The sequence below is a fragment of the Cupressus sempervirens genome, chromosome 4 (genome assembly GCF_028749045.1).
Source record: "Cupressus sempervirens isolate cs-2001-9-10 chromosome 4, ASM2874904v1, whole genome shotgun sequence".
In the NCBI taxonomy this organism is placed as follows: Eukaryota; Viridiplantae; Streptophyta; class Pinopsida; order Cupressales; family Cupressaceae; genus Cupressus; species Cupressus sempervirens.
This window is the reverse complement of record NC_143121.1, coordinates 593660486-593667794: the sequence shown is the minus strand read 5'-3', so window position 1 is coordinate 593667794 and position 7309 is coordinate 593660486.

Sequence of the window (7309 nt, the reverse complement as noted above, 5' to 3'; positions counted from 1 at the left end):
AAATGAACATTGATAATGTACATCAAGCTATACAGACATTATATTGATCAGTTATAGTTTATCGTTCACAAAGAGAAGAAAATCTAAGCAATTGCAGAGTTTTCAGCACATATAGATAATTTTTTTCAACACCTAAGAATAGAGTTTATACAATGTTTTCTAGCATACATTCAAGATGTCTAATAAAGAGGTAGAAAAAATTCAAGCATTAGACATAGAGGTTACAAAAACTTCAACTTCCAAGGGAGGGAAGACAAGACAAAGAAAACCTAATAGGTTTGTGGAAGAATAGATTAAGCTTTTCCTAGGATCCTCAAATGCTAATGCTACAGATGACCATGCTTCTATGGACCCATATGCTCTATGCAGAGATGCTACATGCCCTGGAGTCATGGGTTTTGAGCTATTCAAATATTTTTATCATAACAAAGAGAGGAAGATCCCAGTGTGTAATCCATGGAAGAAGAACCTGACGAAGTTGATCTTTCCAGAGGTCTTTGTGGATGTAGACTTGGTGAAGGCCATAATTTGATCATAAAATTTAGCCACCAAATCATTCCATAAGAGAGATGGAAATATTCTTTGTACTCTGGACTGAGCCTCATTCATTGAAGCTTTCAAATTAGATGGTGTCATGGGCTAGCCTGTAGACTTGGAGGATCTACAAGATAAATTTGAAAGAAATACAAAAGTTTATACAGGGAAATCTATGCTACAACATATCCCTATGAACTTAAAGAGTGTGGGTGATTATCCTAAGAAGGTGGATAAAATGATTCCTTTGGACAAATTTGAGAATTACTTTGTAAAAATAATATATGGTGCCCACAAGGTGGTTGGGAAAGATGGAACATATACGGTGTATGAAGTAGAGTTTATCATAGCTAGGGATGTTCAAGATTCATAGTATGGAGTGGAATATGACTATGTTAAATATATCATGGAGGTGATGAAGGGAAATATTATGATTGCTCAGAGTGGAGAAATGAATTTTTTTAGGTTCCATCAGTACTCATTGCTAATGCACCTATTCTTTTACAAAAATGTGGGGTACATAAGCCTTGATTTCATTGATCATACAACTGATGCAAGTGGGGAGCTTCCAGTTTAGCCATGGACATAGGTATGGGATAGTTCATACCATTTTTCTGATTTTGTTTCTTTCTTCAATAATTTAGAACTGTTATTATGAAAATGTTAGAACCAAGATAATTTAGGGCACCTAAAATATTTAAGAGTTTCTTGAGGCCTACCATGCTCCCATAGAATAAGATATTAGACCATAATTGGGGAGATATTTTCCTATTTCCAACCTTTTCTTTGATGAGAGTGTATAGTTGTCCCCAACCACCCCATGTATTTCTAAATTCATCCCTCCTAGATTGGCTATCATTGAATTCATGTGGTAGTTATTTATGGTTAATAGGGAATACCTAGGCCCTAAGGTTCATAGAGGCACATTTTTGTGTAGATGTTTTAGGATTGGAGACCTTTCAATTGGAAAAGAGGCCCTAGATCAAATTCACTCTTTCCTCCACCATTTCAACTTGTCAACTAGTCCCTACATGATGTATGATCTTGATAATTACATGAAGAAAACCATTAAAGAGATAAGGAATTATTTGTTTCCTAACACCAAGGAGCTACCCCATGAAGATGTTATTATTAATATTGTAGTAGAGAGGGAGGCAACAAATAAGATGGCCAATCTTGATGATGTGTTAAGGGTAGAAAGGGAAATGAAGAGAGTAGATCCCAATTTCATGGGATTTTACATGGATATCCCCTATCCTTAGGATTAGGAAGATGCTTTTTGACCATGCTAAAATCATGGCCAAAATGCCAAAGGGGCCCATGAGAGAAGAAGAGAGGATATTTCCTAACATCCCTAAGCCTAATGTGACTCCAGATGATGAAGAAGAGGAAGATGAGCATGTTGAGGCATCATGGGTCACAAAAGGGAACAAGAGACAAAAGGTTGTCCATATCCCTACAGAGATAAAATGAGGACTTTGAAAATTTTACTAGGCAAGAGTAAGTATTTTTGTGACTTAAGGCAAAGCTATCTCCAAGATAGAATTAATGCAACTGAAAGCACGACCATAGATTTACAACTAGCAATAGCAAGGTTGGATAATAGGATCATTTAGGCCCAAAAATTCATAGAGGATGATGAATTCATCAAATCAACTGAGTTTAAGAGCTTCTTGTATAAGGTAAAATAGAGTGAGTTAATGCTCAAGATGAAACTCGAAGAATCAGATAAATAAAAACTAGAACTAGTTGAGAAGCTACAAGCCTATGATCATGAGAGTGAAGTCATGACTCTAGAGGGGGAAAGAGACCTTGTGTAAAGGAGTGGTATGTTGTTGGTACCTGGATGGGATTTGGAGCAAGCATTTATACTTGATTAGATAAGGAGAGAGGAAAATGCCATCTCATATGAGGCATATGGTGCTGATGGACTACAAAAAGGAACAAGATTCAACATTGACACAAAATCTTTGGCATTTTGGAGCATGGATCCATCATCAAATAAGCTTAAGATGATGGATGTGTAGAACACATAACATGGTAACATGATTGTGTGGACTTTGCAAGGCACCTCTGGTAAGGAAATCTGAAAGGCCATGAAGCATTTCTCATTCATGAATGAGGCCAAGGTAGAGGAGACTGAGACCAGACTTGCCAAGTCTATACATAATTACATTGATGTGAGAAATCTCTATGAGTATGAGTGTAGGAAAAGCCATGTCTTCAAGGAGAAAATTGAGGATCTTGAGGCTAAGGTCAAAGCACTAAAATTTGAGGTTACATCTCTCAGAGAGCAACTTGTAAATGCATAGCAAGTGGTTACTGCAAAGCAGATCCAAGCATAGGACAAGCACGAGCAACCAGCTAAGGACACAACCGAGACCCCAACACAAATAGATGAGTTGGAGGCTAAGGATACAACATAAACTAGTGGAATGAGCATTGATGCGCCATACAACTATCCTTAAGAGTTTGATGAGCCATAGGGTTGAAACTATGAAGAGTATATCAAAATAGGCTCATAATTTTTATGTTGCTTTACAAAGTGCTGAGCAATTCTACAATGAGGCACTTTCATGGCTATCACCCACATTCAATTTGTGGGGGCTATATGCACCCTAAAATGGTTGCCTAGACTATGGGCCCCCATTATTCAATTTATCAAGTTTCCTGAATCAATGGTTTGCAATATTTTATTAAATTAATTTCTTTGATCAAATTACAGTTAATTCAATTATTTCAACATTTCCTAAGGTTTGATCATTTTATCCTAAGTCTTATTTAATTAAAATAAAACCTCTCTTTTAATTAAATAATTAATCCACATTTAATTAACTAAGAGGAAAACCCCTCTTTTAATTTAATTAAATATTTCCTATTTAAGGACTTGCTCCCTTTTAATTAAATAAAATCCTAGTTGAAAAAGGAAATTAAATATATAAAAATTAAATAAATTCTTTTTTCCTCTACACTTAAATGCACATATTTCTAAGTGGGATTCCATTTAATTTTCCTCCTCTTTTCTCATTGGTGGAATTTTGTCTCACATGGATCATTCTCTCTCCACCCTTGATTAAAATCTTATTGCCTCTTATTCTTAATTGTCTATTCTTCTTTATAAGGGAGAGCCCTCTCCTCATTTTTGACATCCACAATTATGCTATTGTTATGTTGCAATTTTGGAGAGCAATTTTTGGAGGAGTTTGAGCATTAAATCTTGTTGTGGAGAACTTCTATCTTCTTCTCTTCTTCTCTCATGCATCCATGGCTTCCATCATTATGATCCATCCTTGCATTTTTATATTATCTTAGATCCATATTTGTTTTCATAGATTAATATTACATAGTTATTTCCTTTCATAGATTAGATTTCCTTTCTTGCATTGTTTTGCATTATCATCATTTAGATTAGTTTAAATCTTCATTTGCATTCATATTTTGATCTTTGAATCTCTCATTTTATGGTGTACTTGTATGGGCACAAACTAGGTCAAACTAAGGGCCTCCATGACAAACCCTTGCACTACATGAATAGAGAGTTATGAGTCACCACTCAAGACCTCATCCTTGAGCAATCTTGGATATAATGACTTATATAAGTGTGTCAAAATTTTAGCACAAATAGAGGCCATATATACATATCTTAGAGAGGCTTATTGTACCGATGGCTAAAAATCCATATATGCCTGATAAGATAATCATAGTGAAAGATGGCTTAGAGGTAGTCAAAGAACTAATTGGCTTCTTCAATAGAAAATTGTAATTCATATAGGGGAGGATAAAGGTTTTATCTCAGGGAATTCAACCCTGCATACCACCAATTTTGGATGCCACTAATACAGTGAGGGATTGGTAGAAATGGTTTGATTCCTTTGGTGCCATTTTGACTCAGGAGGCCATTGTGGCAATTTTTGAAGACAACTCTGATACCCCTTATAATAAGTTAATTGATTGCCTATTCAGAGCAAAAATAAACTTGAACAAAATATCTATTGAGTCTAAAGCCATTACAAATGCTAGGTGGACTAAAGCCACAAAGGACCTAGAAGAGGTTAGAACTATAGAGTGGCCCACCAAAAGGGAGTTCTACATTTGGGAAGTGACAGGAGAGATCAAAGCCCTACCAGTAGGATGTAGCTAAGATATTTTTGTTGAAGACATTAGAAGACAAAGGGGAGTAAAGTCAAAAGAGCATGACATAAATTTTCACTTGTTGACTTTTTTAGCTACTTCCTCTTTTGGATCAAACACTAACGAATGTCTTGCATATATTTTTGTTTATTTCTTGCACTTTTTGTATCCATCCAAATTTTAACATGTGTCCTCCTCCCATTTTAAACTTGTTGCAATCCTATATAAGGATTTCCAGGATGTGGAGTAGAGGTCGACTATCTGTATAATTTTCCTATTTTCTTATGTATTTTTTATAGTCCATCCATTTTTCTATATCTATATGAATGTTATCAATTTTTTTATACTTGAATATATGTAGTGAACATTGAGTATTAGTGGTCAAGTTCTGAGTTATTTTTGAGTCTCTGTCAGTATTGTAAGCATTTTCAAAGGAAATCAATACAAGAAGAAAATTCTCTATATATCTGTGTCTTTGAGTTTTGTCTTCTTTCTTATATATATATAATATTGAGATAGAAATGAACAAGTTTCATTTAGTTTAATGCAATTCATATAAATTTTATTTCTCTTACTAATTGCTACTAATTCAAAGAATTAGATAATCGCTCTCTATAATTGATAGAGTTTAGGGTTTATAAGAAGGATATGGTAAGAACAAAATTCAGAGGTCACTGTTGACAAATTTAATTACAAGTTGATTAAATAGGTCCAAGATTTTTTTTTTGACTCTACATATTGATGGATAAGACACTAGTCAATTAAGTTCAAGAACAAGTTGATGATTCATCTAATTGTAGAATATACATAACAAACAAATAAATCAATTTACCATTTTTATGTAATGATGAACTGGAAGTGATGATCATTACTTATTTTCTTTTCCTTTCATCTTGATTATAGTTAGCTACTAAAATTAAGAAGTTTATAAGAAAATCATATAAGAACATTGACCATTTCTACTATAGGGGATAATTTTTTGAAGAGAGGAGTATCAAATTAGTAAGATCAATCCCTAAGGTTTTCCTACCTTGGTCCTACAGAGCCTAAAGTGAAGTGAGTCCTGATGAATCTATTAATGTTGGCCCATAACTAAGATTTAGCTCAGTTGAATACAAGATTTAGTTGATCCTTGGGCTTGTTCCTTTCTTATGCTTCTTGGTAATAGGTTTAAACCCACCTGATATGTTCCTTACCAATAAGAACTCCAACACACTGCTCAAACTTTGTGAGCCTTGCATTAATTTCCTTCTTAAATTTCATGTTACTTCTCAATTGTTCATTCCCTTACTTAAGTCTTTCATTCTATGCTTCTATTAGCAAGCTTTTATTACATATCCCTTTGACCTATTTATGCAATGTGCAAATATCTTGTTTTATTTGTAGGATTGGATCTTTGATTTTGATAGTCTCTTCAATTTATTTATTCATTTATTCAAGGTTTCCTTTTTTACTTTCAATAATTCTCATATTTTCAAGTACTTTGGTCATTCTAAGGGCTTGAATTTCTTACTCTCTTTTCATCTTGGTTACCTCTTCAAGAATTATTTTTCCCAACATATTTGCAATAGAAACACCATCTTCCTAAGAGTTAACAATTCCTTCAGATAGTTGTTCAATGTTTTTAGACTTATCTTTAGCTTTTTACACAATTCCTTTCTTTTGGAAAATGAGGTCTTCAATTTATCTTTTAGATCTTGTATCTATTCATTAGCAACTTTTGGGCTACTTCCAATTGCCTTTGATACCTGTAACTTTCTATAATCTTAGATCTACTCTCAAGTTGTTAAACTTCCCCTCTAGAGAATTAATTCTATGATAGCAGTTGTTGGAAAGATACATGCTAAGAGGGGGGTATGAATGAATACAACATATTATTCACCAATTTAAACTTTTAACCTTGAAAAAATTAAATTCATATTCATAGGCTTAGCTTGCTACAATGTAATGATTGTTCTCCTATTTCTAAAATATAAAATTGTAATGCAATAATCATCAACAAAAATCATGAAGACACATAACACATGATTTTTTGTCTCACAAAAACCCTTGGTTAGAGAAAAAAATTATGATAGTGATGGTACCCACAACTCATCATTGTAATAGATAAGGTTTCCCTATTAGGAGCTACAATGTTGTCACCTTCTAAGTGACTCACCTTATTAGGAGTTACTAATAACCTATTAAAATTATCCAACAATCCTATTAAAGACTACTCTTTGAATATATTTTATCTCACTTTTACAATGTTCAACCTATTGAAGGATTTATAATTAATCTAGTTAAATAATTTTAGTCCTTTTAAGAACTACCTGGTCAAATATTTTTACTAAGTTATTGCAAACTAAAGAAAAATAACAAGGGTATGACCTGTAATTGCCTCCTCCAAAAGCATGTTAGATCCTTTATGATTTATCTTTGTCCAAAAAATCCTTTTTTAAGCTTTCTATGACCACTCCTTGATTTTAAAATTATTCCTTACTCATTCATTATTGTTTCATCTAATAGTTGTTCATTATCCTCTTCGCCTTTTATTTTGATCTTTCTTTCAATTAGAAAACCTGATTAGGGTTTTTAAATATTTCATAGCTTCCATTTGAATCTTCATTATTCTCAACCTTTCCTAAATTCCTAACCGTTTCAA